The sequence below is a fragment of the Nycticebus coucang genome, chromosome 2 (genome assembly GCF_027406575.1).
Source record: "Nycticebus coucang isolate mNycCou1 chromosome 2, mNycCou1.pri, whole genome shotgun sequence".
Taxonomy (NCBI): domain Eukaryota; kingdom Metazoa; phylum Chordata; class Mammalia; order Primates; family Lorisidae; genus Nycticebus; species Nycticebus coucang.
Genome location: NC_069781.1, coordinates 17,229,931 through 17,245,085, shown reverse-complemented (window position 1 = coordinate 17,245,085; position 15,155 = coordinate 17,229,931). Strand labels below are relative to the sequence as shown.

Here is a 15,155-nt window from a genome sequence, read left to right as displayed (position 1 = left end):
TGAGCAGGCTAACCTAACTCCAAAAGCAGACATTAGCCTCCATATGAAAGCAATGTCCTGATGTGTTTATATCACCATGATTAAATAACTAAATGTTCTTCAAAATTCTGCCCAAATCCCCCCCACCCAAGGTACCTTTCCCTGCTTCAAAGAAGGATGTGCCTTGGAGGGGGAGGAAAAAAAAAAGATTACTCTCCTTAACATTGTTATAAAGAGAATAATAGAAGCGCATGCTGGGAAGGGACTTAGCAGTCCAGAATGATGGTTACCCTTGGGGAAGAAAAGCAGGTAGTGGGAGGGAAGAGCCACAGAGGAGACTTTGGGGTACTGATAATGTTCCATGTCTTGTCTTTGGTCCTGGCTATAGGGGCATGTTCTTTTCTTAATAATTCATTGAACTATTCACAGATGATTTGTGCATGCTCCTATATGCATGTTAATACGCCACTTTAAATTTTTTTTTAATTAAATAGTATACAGTTAATTTAAATTATTAAAAGTCAACAAGTCTATGGTTAAGTAAATTATAGTATATCTACTCAATAGATCATTACAGAACCAAAAAAAAAAAAAAAAAAGAATGGGTGACCATGTTCTGTACTCATAGGAAATTATCTCCAAGATATGTTGTTAAATAAGAATACTACGGTATAGAATATATACAACATGATAGATGGCAAGTTACCATTTTTTTTTAAATGGCAGGGCTACATATAAATGCTTATTTGTTTAATATGATGATATGTACCTAGAAGTACCATATAAATTTCCTAATAACAAATGAAAGAAATTCAAAGTAATAAGGGACAAATGCATCCTTTTGAATTGTGAAGAGAGCACTGATGATGTTTTACTAAACCCAGTGTGGCTGCACACACTGTAATTCAGGCATCTCTTTCCATTTTCAGAATCACTACACAAGGCTTGGCACCTGTACCTCAGCAGCGAGGGTGCCAGCCACATACACAGGAGTTGGCGGGTTCAAACCTACGCCAGGCCTGCCAAACAAAAATGACAACTATAACAAAAAAAGAGCCAGGCGTTGTGGCAGGCACCTGTAGTCCCAGCTACTTGGGAGGCTGAGGCAAGAGAATCACTTAAGCCCAAGAGTTTGAGGTTGCTATGAGCTGTGACACCACAGCACTCTACCGAGGGCAACATAATGAGACTCTGTCTCAAAAAAAAAAAAAAAAAAAATCACTGTACAAGCTTGCTTCTCAGTGAAAAAGCAGAAAGATCAGGGACTTTGGAGACAATATCAAGTTCAATCTGAACTCTCTCAAGTGCATGCTCCCTCTCTGAGCCTCAGCTTCTCCCTTTCTAACACAGGGATAATAACATAAATCTAGCTCTTTTTCTGAAAAGAAAATAAATGGATTTGACTACTTCAAAATGTAAAGCTTTTAAAGTTAAGTTACTAAAACATCTGCAACATGTACAACTGTGTACCCACTTAAGACAACAGTCCTAAAATGAATGGAAAGATAGTCTCAGCAGAGAAACAGAAGGTACAAAAAAGTACCAAATAAAAATTTTCAAAATGGAAAATTCAATAATCAAATAACAAGTCTACTGGATGGGCTCAAAAAATGGGGATGACAGAGAAAAGAATCAGTAAACTTACAGTGAGATCAACAAAAACTATCCAATATGAAAACAGAGGAAGAAAAAAGAAAAAAATTAACAGCCTGAGGGATAATACCAAAAGGTCTAATGTCTACCATAATCCTTGAAAAATATAATAGAAGGAAAACAGAAGAAAGAAATGTGGTGCAGGAAAAAACCAGTTGTATAAATATAACTGAAAACTTTCTAATTTTGGAAAATGGTATAAAACATTCAGACTCAAGAAACTTAGCAAACCCCAAACAGGATAAACTCAAGGAAACTCACACTCAGAGACTACTGAACACTTAAGAGCAAAAAATAAATAAATAAATAAATAAATAATAATAAAAACAGGATTTAATTTATGTTTATAAAACACTCTACCCATTAACACAAGTGCACAGACATTTACAAAGATATCCTGGGCCATAAAGCAAAATTTAACAAATTTAGAAGAACTGAAACCAAACTATGCTCTCTGCACATAATGTAATTAAACTAAAAATCACTAACAATTTTTTTAAATTCTGTAGAGACAGGGTCTCAAACTTCTAGCCTCAAGCCATCCTCCCACCTCAGCCTCCTAAACTTTAAACAAGTTTACTAAAATTAAATCATAGGATTATAAGCAAGAGCCACCATGCCCAGCCAAGAACTGAAAAAGTCCCTAAATGCTTAGACATTAATCAACACATTTCTAAATAATCCATGGGTCAAAGAGGAAGTCTCAAGGGAAATTAAAAGCCATTTTGAATTGAACAAAAATGAAACTACAATATATCAAAATTTGTAGGATGCCGTAAAATCAATGCTTAGCAGGAAATGTGTACTATCAAAGGCTTTAGAAAAGAAGAAAGATCTCAAATCAACGATCTAAACTACTACCTCAAAAAAAACAGTAAAAGAGGAAAATAAACACAAACAAAACATGAAAGAAAATAATAAACTTAAGAACAGAAATCAGTAAAATGGAAAACAGAAAACAATAAAGAAAATTTTATTTTAAAAGCCAGTTCTTATTTAGTCTAAAAAGTTAAATAAAAAAAAAAAAGAAAGAAAGAAAGCTGGCTCTTAGTTTTTTATGGTTCTTTACAATAGACCTCTGGCAATACTGGCAAAAAAAAAAAAAAAAGAAGAAGAAGACATAAATTACCAATATCAAGAGCAAAAGAGGGGCTATCAACACAGAACCCATGAAACTTAAAAGGAAACAAAAGGAATAATACATACAACTCTCTGAATATAAATTGGCCAACTTTGGCAAAATAACTTAAGTCCCTGAAAGTCACAAATTATCAAATGTCATCAACAAAAAGACAGACAACCTGAATAGCCATTTATCTATTTTAAAAACTGAATTTGTACTTTAAAACCTTACCAAAAAAGAAAATTCCAGATTCACATTTCAGTCATAATTTCTACCAAATATTTCAAGGAGAAATAATACCAATTTCACATAATCTCCTCCACAAAATAGAAGAAGAACTTTCCCACTTCATTTTACAAGGGCAGAATTACATTCCAGTGCATCCAGCAGTGAGTGGGATATATCCCAGGAATACAAAACCTAATTCCATAGTCAAAAGTCAGTTCCATGTAATCCACTATACTATCAAAGTAAAGAAGAAAATAAAGAATATAATCATATCAACAGATACAGACCCAATAACCATTCATGAAAAAAATTCAGCTAAGTAGGAATTTCTAAAAATTTCATTAACCTCCTAAAAGGCATCTATAAAAAAAGTCATCCATCTACAAAAAACATATCCAATTAAATGTAAAATACTTTTAGCCTGAGGAGGGGAAATCTCATCTCTACAAAAAATAGAATAATTAAACAGGCATGGTCACACACACCTATAGGACCAGTCCAGTGAGGTTGCTGTGAGCCTTGATGACAACACTGCCCTCTAGCAGGGCAATGGAGCAAGAGTCTATCTAAAAATACAAAAATGAAAAAAAAACAAACAGGCTAGGCACCTGTGGCTCAAGCGGCTAAGGTGCCAGCCACATACATCTGAGCTGGCGGGTTCGAATCCAGCCTGGGGCCGCCAAACAACAATGATGGCTGCAACCAAAAAATAGCTGGGCACTGCGGTGGGCGCCTGTATTCCCGGCTACTTGGGAGGCTGAGGCAGGAGACTCGCTGGAGCCCAGGAGTTGGAGGTTGCTGTGAGCTGTGATGCCACAGCACTCTACCCAGGGGGACAGCTTGAGGCTCTGTCTCAAAAAAAAAAAAAAACTGAACACTACTCACCTAACATTGAGAATAAGGAAAGACACCTGCTCTTACAATTTCTAGTCAACAATGTGTTTGAAGTCCTGGACTGAGCAATAAGGCAAGAAAAATAATAATAAATGACATTCACATTAGAAAGGAAGAAATAAAATCCAAGGAATCTACAAAAAAGCTCCTAATACTCAGTTTAGCAAGATCAACATACAAATATCAATCATATTTCAATATATAAGACCAACATACAAATATCAATTGTATTTCAATACACTAGCAATGAACAATGGGAAACTGAAAATTACTTTTAAATACCACTTATAACAGCTCAAAAATGAAATTATCACATGCAAATCTAATAAACCATGCATTGTATGCTTAAAACTATGCTTAAAAATGCCATGAAATCAATAAGTTCTAAATAAAAGACCAAAATCATGGATTAAAAGACTCAATAAAATAAAGACATCAATTCTCTGAAGTCATATTTTGGGGTGAAATTTTCTGAGCTGCTTCATATTTAACAGAATTCCAATCAAAATGCCAACAGGATTTTGTATAGTCAGACAAGCTGACTATAAAATTTATTTGGAATAGTAAACAGACTGGACAAGTCAAAACTATTTTGATAAAGAACACTCCAGGGGGCCAGCCACAGTGGCTCACATCTGTAATCCCAGCACTCCAGGAGGCCGGGGTGAGTGGATGGCCTGAGCTCAGAGGTTCAATACCAGCCTGAGCCAGAGCGAGACCCCATGTCTAAAAATAGCTAGGCACTGTGGCAGGCATCTGTAGTCCCAGCTACCTGGGAGGCGGAGGCAAGAAAATCACTTAAGCCCAAGAGTTTGAGATTGCTGTGAGCTGTGACACCATGGCATTCTACCAAGGGTGACAAAGTAAGACTGTCTTAAAAAAAAAGACTCCAAAGAAACAGCATACAAAAACAGGCCCATACAAGTATGCCAATTTTTGACATAAGTGCAAAGACAATTCAATGGAGAAAGGATAGCCTTTCCATTTGTCACAAATAGTGTTGGAACAATGGAACATCTATGTACAAAAAATTAACCTCAACCTAAACCTCAAACTTTAAACAAAAGTTTACTAAAATTAAATCATAGATCTAAATATAAAATGTAAAAGTATATAACCTTCAAAAAAATACATTTGAGAAAACCTTTGGGACCTACACCTAACCAAAGATCTTAAGACACAATACCAAAGGCATGACCTATAGAAGAAAAACAAAATCAATAAATTAGACGTCAAAATTTAAAATCTGCTCTGAAAAAGTGTTAAGAGAATGAAAGACAAGCCAAACACTTGCAGAAAATACTTGCAAATCACATATCCAACAAAGGCATTGTACCCAGAATACATAAATAAGTCTCAGAAAGAAACTGTAGGGAAACAACCCAATTTTTCTTTTCTTTCTTTTATTGCATTCTTTTATTTCATAACTATGTATGGGGTACAAGTTTTCTTGTTACAGACATGCATTGTATCATGCTGAAGTCAGGATTTTCAGTGTGCCTGTCACCAGAATAGTGTAAGACTGTACCCAGTCAGTAGATTCTTACCCCTCACCTCTCCCCTTCTACCCTTCCCTCCTTCTTAGAAACCAATTTTTCTTTAAAAAAAGCAAAGGATTTGAACAGAACCATCAGAGTAGATGACATACAGATAGATGGCAAATAAGCACAAGAGAAGATTTTCAACATCTTTAGCCATCAGGGAAATGTGAAATAAAATTACAACAGGGGCAGCGCCTGTGGCTCAGTGAGTAGGGCAACGGCCCCATATACCGAGGGTGGCAGGTTCAAACCCAGTCCCAGCCAAACTGCAACAAAAAAATAGACGGGCATTGTGTTGGGTGCCTGTAGTCTCAGCTACTCGTGAGCCTGAGACAAGAGAATCGCCTAAGCCCAAGAGCTGGAGGTTGCTGTGAGCTGTGACGCCATAGCCCTCTACTGAGGACCACATAGTAAGACTCTGTCTCTAAAAAAAATAAAAATAAAAAAATACAATAGGATACCACTACACACCTATTAGAAAGGTCAAATTTTTCCTTAAAAATGGACAATACTAAATGTTGATGAGGACGTGAAACAAATGGAGTTCTTATACTCCACTGATGGGATGCAAAATGGCACAGACTCTCTAGATAATAGTTTGGAGATTACTTACCAAAAGACTAGACTCAATATATGACTCAACAATTCCCCTCCTGGGTATTTATCCTAGAGAAATGAAAACCAATGTTCCCACAAAAACCCGACCACAAGTGTTTACTGCAGCTTTATTAATAATTACCAAAGGCTGGAAAGAACCCCAGAGGGTGAATGCACAAACTGTGTAATACGTATGGGGGAACAGTGCTCGGCAGCTACCATGCACACAACAACATGAATGAATTTTAAAGACATTTTGCTGAGGAAAAGAAGCCAGTCTCCAAAGATTACATACTATATGACTCCAATTAGTTGACATTCTGGGAAAGGCAAAATTATAGAGATGAAGAATACAGCAGTAGTTGCCAGACATGTGGGTGATGAGGTTTGCCCACAAAGAGGAACGCAGGGGAATTTTGTGGTGTTACGGAGCTGTTCTATACTCTGACTGTGGTGTTGGTTAATGAGCCTAGAACTACACACCATGTAAAAAAAAAAAATTATAATCATTTCTATATTATCAATTAAAATAGTCATTACGTGGGAGTATACATCTGTCAAAATTCATCCAACACTTAAAATTGGTGGATAGTATGTAAAATATATCTCAATAAAGTTGATTTTAAAAATACCTAAATTGAAACAGGAAAATATGAATAGCATACTACTCTTTTTAAAATTTCAATAAATTTAGGGGATAAGAGTGTTTTTTACTACATGGATTAATTATATAGTGCGGAAGTGAGGGCTTTCTATACCTGTGCACTGTACCCAGGAGGTAGATTTTTATCCTTCACCTCTTTCCCACCGCCCCCTTCTTAAGTTTTCAATGTCCATTACACCATCTTTTAATAAACACAGCTTTATGACTAAGTAAAAGGAAATAATAAGCATATTCTACATTAAGCATATTTTCAAACTGTCTACCTTTGTTCCTCTTGTTAACAATTATGGCTTCAATTTCATGGCTTATAAGAATAGCACAAGAAACAACGAGTAGGCTCATTAAAGCCTCCTTTTAAATGTTTTAGGGAAACAGCACATAAAACATTCATTCAAACAAAAAAGTCTACCCCGCCAGATGCTTCCTGGAAAGAGATCCCTTATTCTATTACTCAGCTACCAATAAAATATTTATGGAGGTTGTTTAGAATGCCCACATTGTACACAGTGTTAAAATTCTTAGTAACACTTGAAAGAATATTTATCCAACTTATAGGTAAAGAAAGATTTTTTAAAATAAAGGAAAGGCAAATATGCCTTCAGAAGGTCATGGCAAATGTCAGATGGGCCCAAATAAATAAAACTAGATACAAGCACCACTTTCCCAATTGCCAGTCCAGTTCTCTGCTTATTATCACTTCGCTCACAAAGTCTTGCGTGACTGACCCCACCAGGCTGGACGGGGGACCCTTCTGAATGTTCCCACACATCCTCTTTATCACAGCAACGAGGACACTGCACTAAACCAGCCAGCTACCTGCCTTTCTACCTGCCCATCACTCAGAGATGGGGAACCACAACTAACTTGAGCATGGTAGTCTGAAAACACAAGAAACAGTTACTAAATAGCCAATGGCTGGCTGAAGATATGGACAGATACAGAGTACTTAAGAATTTCTTTAAGGCAGTGAGATGTAATGAGAGCCCACAGGCTTCAGAGTCAGACTGATTTGGTACGCATCACTCCCCTTGTTTTGTTTTGTTTTGTTCATGGCTCTTAGAAGAACTCCCTGCCATGGCCACAAAGCACTATATGATCTGGCTGCTGCCCACCTCTCCAGCCCCATCAGGTATCATTTTCTCCTCTGTTCACAATGTCCCAGCCTCACTGGCCTCCTTTCTGGTCCTCAAATAAGCCAAGCCCTTGTCTGCCTGTAGAGCTCTTCCTGCAACCCTGCCATCTCAGCTCAGCTGTCACCGCCTCGGAGAGGCCCTCCATCACTCCCAGATCTAAAGGGGGCCCCTCTCTACCAATTCCAACCAAGTCACTCTCCAACACACGGCTCTTATTTTCTTGCTAATTTTTTTCACTATCTGTATTCATCCCCTCTGTTTACATGTTAATTATTAACATTTATTATCATATTTATTACAAGACTACAATTCACTCAATCTTTCACGGCTGTTTCCTCCCAGGGTTTTAACACGTAATATCCACAACACAGTAGATGCTCAACCTAAATTTATCAAACGAATGAATAAATACAATCCAGACTACCTTACTAGCTGTATCAGTGGTTCTCAACCTTCCTAATGCCGCAATGTATTTTCATTGTTACAAAGGGGTTGTGACCCACAGGTTGAGAACCGCTGAGCTGTATGACCTTTTTTTAATTTTTTTTTTTTTTTTGTAGAGACAGAGTCTCACTTTACTGCCTTCAGTAGAGTGCCATGATGTCACAGAACTCACAGCAACCTCTAGCTCTTGGGCTTCAGTGATCCTCCTGCCTCAGCCTCCCGAGCAGCTGGGACTACAGGCGCCCGCCACAACACCCGGCTATTTTTTGGTTGCAGTTCAGCCGAGGCTGGGTTTGAACCCGCCACCCTCAGTATATGGGGCCGGCACCCTACTCACTGAGCCACAGACGCTTTTTCTGTGTGCCTCATTTCCTTTATTTATAAAAGGGGGATTATAATAATACCTACCTCATAGAGGTAGTAGAAGAATTAAATTAATTACAATGTTTAGTATAGTGCTTAGCACAGCATACAAATTTAAAATATTAATATTTCTCTCATGTGTACTTTTCCCTTTATGAGAAATAAGTTCAAGAAAAAAAAACCTTGAAGTGGAAGAATAGAAAACAGCTTACAGTACAGAAGGAATAAATACCTCAAAATGTAAAACCCACCGAATAATGACTTAGAAACTCAATGCTCAAAAGTAAGCTAAGGCAAGGGCTATAATTGCCGCCTTCCAGCCTTGGAAGTCAAGTGTTATTGTGGAACTGCAGCCATCTAAATCGAGAAACATCCCAGTGTGATTACGGGGTGGTGCCTTCTGAAATGGGAGAGGGGAAAGATCTGGTACAAGTTGCTAGTCACTCTGGCTTCCTCCTCCTCCCACTCCCTGTTGAAAGTCTTGCTTGGCCTAAACCTCCATCTAAAAGAGGAGAAAAACAAAAACCAACATGAAGAATCAGGGCAACTCCAACCAGCCCCACCTCAACTGAAATCTAAGCAGGGTGCCTAACCGGCTATCAGTTTCAGTGGCTTGCAAAAAGGTGCAGCTCACCTGCAAGATCATCTGTCTACCAAGACAGCCAGGGCTAAGAGCAAGGGCTGTGGGGTCAGCAGACACAGACTAAATTCCCAGTGCTGCTACTTGTGAGTCATGTGACCTTGGGGAAATTATTTAACACCTTTGAACCACTGTTGGCTCATCCCTAAAATGAGAATGAAATCAATTTACTTTGCAGCGGAGTTGGGACAACTAAATGAGCTGAAGCACCTGGCAGAGCCTGGCACTTAACAAGCAGTAAACACAGATAGCTTTAAAAAGGAATCCCTTTCTCACTCAGGCCCTCAATGAGCAGATCTTTGGGCCACCATCAATTTTTTATCCTTCTTGAAACGACAAAAAACAGACCTCACCTAAACATAACAAAAAGCACAAATTCTTGCTGCCCAAAATTCATCTCTAGTAAACAAAACTGCATGTAAGATAATTCTGCCAACAGCTGCTAAGTGAGGTAATAATATGAGGAGGACTCTTTGGAATTCATTTCTGATGCCAACACTCCCTGGCGTCTTCAAATCATCAAGAAAACCGTTACTAGGCAAACAGCTATTTATTAACAAATAATACTGAAGCAATAACAGAATTTTAAAACTGAACCCCAAACAACACTCGGAATATAACTACCTAATGAAATCAACTCTTTTCATATTTCTTTCAGCCTTTGCTCATAAATATACATTTTTGAAGAATTATAACATAAATGATTTGTATATTCTGTTGCTTTTCCTTAATATATCTTAAGTATTTTCCTTGTTGTTATAGAATTACACATAATCACAACATTAAATGGCTGCGCTCAATTCCACTGAACTGATTCAAAGTCAATCACCTAACCATTTCTTTGTGTGACTCGTGGACACGGTGTGCTCTAGAGGGAAGTACACAGCCTTTACACGTTTTGGAATTCTGTCTTCTTTTTAGTTTCTCTGTCCCACCAAACTCACTGGCAAGCCATTTCATCTCTCCAACCTCAGCATCCTCATCTGTGTAATACCCTCAATACAAGCTTCTTACAAGGAGTCAAAGAGATAAGCGATAACAAATATAAAACAGAATTTCCCTTCTTCCCAAACTTTTCCCAATTACACACCATGTGGCAACAAACACCTTTGTGAACAAAGCTCTTTCCTTTTCTACTGGGTTGCTTCTTTAGGTTAACTTTCCCCAAAATGGATTACTGGGCTCAAGAGTAATTTTATTCTTTTGACTATAAATATCTCTTTCCAAATGGCCTTCAAAAATACTGTAAAAATTTACAATACCCAGCCCACCGCCTGGCCAGGTTTATGGAGTACGTGGCCAGGACGTGCAGATGTACGTTCACTCCTACAGGCCACCCAACTACACAGATGAACCCTGTACTTGACACCTACCAGACATTCCCACCAGCCAGCCATAGCCCAGCTTGACTCCAAAGGCTCAATTCTGCAAAGGCCCTTGGTGCCATCAGGCCACATGCTTTCCAGAGAGCTACACAGGAGTGGCTGTGACACTCACTCTGCCAGCTACAGACGTGGTACTCAGCTACTTCCACTGAGCTGCATCCCACATGCTTCTTGCTGTCCTGCCTTGCTCTAAGCTCACCCTTGTCCCCCCATCTTAACCTCACTTGCCCTTGCTTGCTGTCCTGAGACTGGCTCTGCATGTCCTCACCAGCCTCACAAGCACAAGCGGTCTCCCTCTTGATATGCTGTCTCAGCCACATTATTAGCAATAACCACAGTAACTGCCCCATTTGCTGAAGGCCTGGTAGACCAGGCACTGTCCGAGCATGTTATTTAATCCTCATCACAAGCCTATGAGATATTGCTTTTCCCATTTTACAGATAAAGCAACCAAAACAGAAAAGCCTAGTATTTCACACAAGGTTAAACATTCATCAAGGGACAAGATTTTCTAAGTGCCTTCCATCTTCCCGGGTTCAGCGCTGAGCACTACACACAGAGCAGAGGAGACACATGTTAAACAAGTACACAAAGAAAGACGCAATCACGGTCCTGAGATTACTGATAGTAAAGACAAGGTGCTGCATGCTTGCAAGAAGAGAGAATAAGGAATTGGCGAAGGGCTTTGGGACAGCCTCTCCAGCAAGGTCACTATGAAACTGAGGCACAGAGGTGCAAGGGCCTGCCATTCAAGGAAAGGGAGGTGTCGGGCCGAGGACGAAGCACGCAGGAAGGCCCTGGCACGGGAACCAGCCAGGTGTGGTTGAGGTGGAATAGCCTGTATGGCTAAAGCACAGCATACGAGACGACAGGGGAACATACTGAGCTTGGAGAGAAAGGAAGCTGCTGGTCACACAGTACAGCATCTCGTGGACCAAGGCAAGGTTAGGGATTTTATTTATCAGCAGAAACTAAACACTGCTGGGGCAGAACCCAGGGCAGTGGCTGTGTCTTCACAACAGCAGACACAGCATTGACTGCACACAAACTATGTGCCAGGCAGCATGACAAGTGCTTCCCACACCACAGCTCACAAAATCTTTGTAACACTGAATGAAAGATAGTACTAGCCCCGCTTCACACGTGAGGTTCCGGAAGCAACCTGTTCAAGCTACAGGTCAGTAAGTGGCACAGGCAGACCAGTCTTTGCCACTCTTGAGTCCATCGTATCTATACACCATGGTGCTCTGAAAGCTTCAGGCCATACAGCTGGGGTGGGGACAGAGGGTGAGACAGCTAAGCTTTGGCAATAAGTAACTCACAATTTAGATATTACAAAGCAAATTTAAAGATGCAAACCTCCTAGCAAAGCCACAGATAAAACACTCACATTTGACCAATGCCTCAGCTGAGACCACAGATTTTCAACAAATAGGAATAAAGGCCTCAGTATAAGAAGGCCACCACCTCAGGGCAAGTGTGTATTAGACAAGAGCTGAAAAAGATGGAAACGAAGAGAGACCCAGGTATGGCCAGGGCACAAACAATTGTTTCAGCCACATCTGATTCAGAGTGTTCCCAATTCCTTAGAAAGGCACTAAAAATAAGAAATCCTAATTCATACTATCTACTGTTTGTTGCACATAAGTTATAGTTAAAACCCCTGCCATCCAGAAATACCATTTCTAGGAATTTACCCTAAAAAAAAAAATCACATAACTGTTAAAAACATATAGACAAAGATATTCAGCACAGCTTTGCAAAACTGAAAAGGTAAAAATAATTTGAAATGTCCCACAGTAAAAGATAATGTGAATCTATCCCTTTTCATTACGAAATAATAAACAGCCATTAAATAACACCATCCACCAGTATTAATGGAGAAAGAAAGCTATCCACGCCATTCCCTGTCCAAGCCAGAACTAAACTCTTCTGCACGTTGATAAAGATTGCTACGTGGACTGGATATGCTGTCCCAGATTCTGAGTCTTCCCCACTGAAGGACCTCATGGAATTTTACCCCCCAAAATAGAAGTCCTTGGTATAAAGAGTATTTTGAAATAAAGGCCCTTAGAGATCGACAGGCTGGCAGGGCCTTTCCTTTTATCTTTATAAAGCCAGAGGGACCCATCAAAAATTGCCTATCCTTCCCCTCCCATTATCTCAGTATATTGCAGAAAAAAAATCAAGAAGGCAAAGAGATCTGGCCCAACCCATTTTAAAGATAATACCTGTCTCTTGCATTAACTTAATTTCCAAAGAGAATCACTTACAAATTAATCTGTTTCTTCTCATCCATTCATTCCTGCAAGTAACCATTTACTGGTTCTTACCTATTCATCATCCCTAGTAACCATTTACTGCCCCTAAACAGAATTACCTCTATTCCTCATTTCCCTTTCCCCTCTAAAATGAGGGTGTATAAACTTCTAGACCCCACTGAGATCCTGGGTAATCACTCTGTGATTCTCCCCATCCGCAGGGTAAAGAAATCTCTTTCTCTTATTTTTTTTTTTTTTTTGTTTTTTTTTTGGCCAGGGCTGGGTTTGAACCCGCCACCTCTGGCATATGGGATCGGTGCCCTACTCCTTGAGCCACAGGCGCCGCCCCTCTTTCTCTTATTAACCTGCTTATGAGTTAATCTTTCAGTGAACCTTCAAGAGTAAAGGGGTGAACTTTCCCCTTACCCTCCATCACTAACCCAAAAAAAAATTTTTTTAAGGGAGAGAGAGATCACAGTGTCCAGAACAGGTTCCCAGCAGGTAAGCACTAGCCTTCATAAAACCCTACCTTAGCCAGGCCTCCTCCTTCCATCGTGTGGGAAGTACCCTACTATTAATACATTAGCATCTACAAAGGACCAGTAAGTCAGGCTCTCACTGAAGACAAAACTGACTTACCAAATTCCTACCATAAACCTGCCCTGTAGGTAATTATGCCCTCAGCTAGTGAGGATATTAGGCAATGGATTACCAGTTTAAAGAAGGCACGTGGTTTTTACATTTCAGCGTGACGACAGTCCAGTGTAGTAGAAAGGACTTCTAGTGCTGCACACCTGTGTTCGAAGCCTGAGGAAGTCCCTACCCCTCTAAGGGCTTCAGAGTCCCCTCGTGTCAAGGAAAGAGACTGGATGAGATGATTCCTAGAGCTCCTCCAGCTCTCAAATTCTGACTCTATTCCAAGCATCTCTTTACTCCATGTCTGTACCTCCAGCATTTCTCCCCCTGCGCCCACAACACTGCAGAAGCCTTTTAACTTATCCCCTTGCCACCAACTTTGCCCCCTCCAAATTCTTCCCCTGGTAGTTACCAGCCTGGATAATCTTTTGAAAGCATAATTCCAGTCATTTGTCTCCCCAGATTAAAACCCATCATTGGTCTCCTTTTATCTCGGGACAAAAATCAAACAAAGCAGTGTAACATTCAATACTCGCAGGATCTGACCCCTGCCTGCTTCAACGGCCTCACTTCTCTGAGCCCCCTCACACAGCCCCCTTCCAGCCAACCAATTCACAATGCCATGCCTTGCCTCTCTCTACATTAGCGCATGCAAGTCCTCACGCCTGGGATTCTCACCTAGCTTCTCCACTTGGCCAATCCCTACTCGTCCCTGATGACCTAACTCAGGCAACACCTCCCACCAGGGGCTTCCCTGAATCCCCTGTCAGCAGAGCCCTTCTTCTGTGGCCCTACAGCACCTTGAACTTACCTCTATCACTGCACTGTCTTCCTATCCAGCTTCCCAACTAGACTCTGAGCCTCTTGACAGGGAGACTTACCTTGTCTTAACCCACAGCAGATGCCTAAGACCCTGGCAGAAAGCCTGGCACAGGGGCATGTATTTGAAAATGTTTATTGAACAGATGAACTCTGGGCAAAACCAGAAAGGGGCCTAGGTCTGGCTAGTGCCTGGCTAAATGCACAGGCTGATGACTAGATGTCCTCTGAGACCAGAATAAGAGAAATTATGAATTTCCCCTTTAAATCAAGCCACCTCCTTAATATGCATGCTGATCCTAAAATTAGCTTCAGATGCCAACGGTGTGTCCTGTTAACATTCCACAGAAAGTTCATACTACTACTACACAGAGATCATGCATTTAGTAGCTCAGGCCAAATGAAAATTTTCAGTGACCTATAAAAACCTAAAAGGGAGATACTGAAAACAGTGTGGCCATTTCAATTTCAGCTGCAGAATTTGCTCCTGAAAATGCTACAATAAAAAATATTAATGCCATAAAAACATAACAGCAGCCAAAGGACCACAGTCTTAAAGAAAAACCATAAATCCTAAAACACATTGGCATAGAAAGCTCTCCTTCACCTTCAAGAAAAACAGGATTCAGGTCGTCAGGAAAACGTCTGAGCAAGGGAAACTTCAACCACATGGCAGAGTAGGAAAAATAACAAGTGTAACAATAAGAAGGAGCAACAGCTACACATAGATCATGTTGGGCTGGGCTCGTGCGCTTCACGTACAGCCACTCATTCGCTCCTCTTAACAGCCCTAAG

At 40.1% G+C, this 15,155-nt stretch overlaps 1 protein-coding gene across 6 annotated transcripts in view; it reads right to left on the bottom strand.

Moving 5' to 3' along the window:
- Window positions 1-15,155, bottom strand: part of CDK5RAP2 (CDK5 regulatory subunit associated protein 2) — a 209,783-nt gene that overhangs the window by 175,294 nt on the left and 19,334 nt on the right. The window lies entirely within an intron of this gene.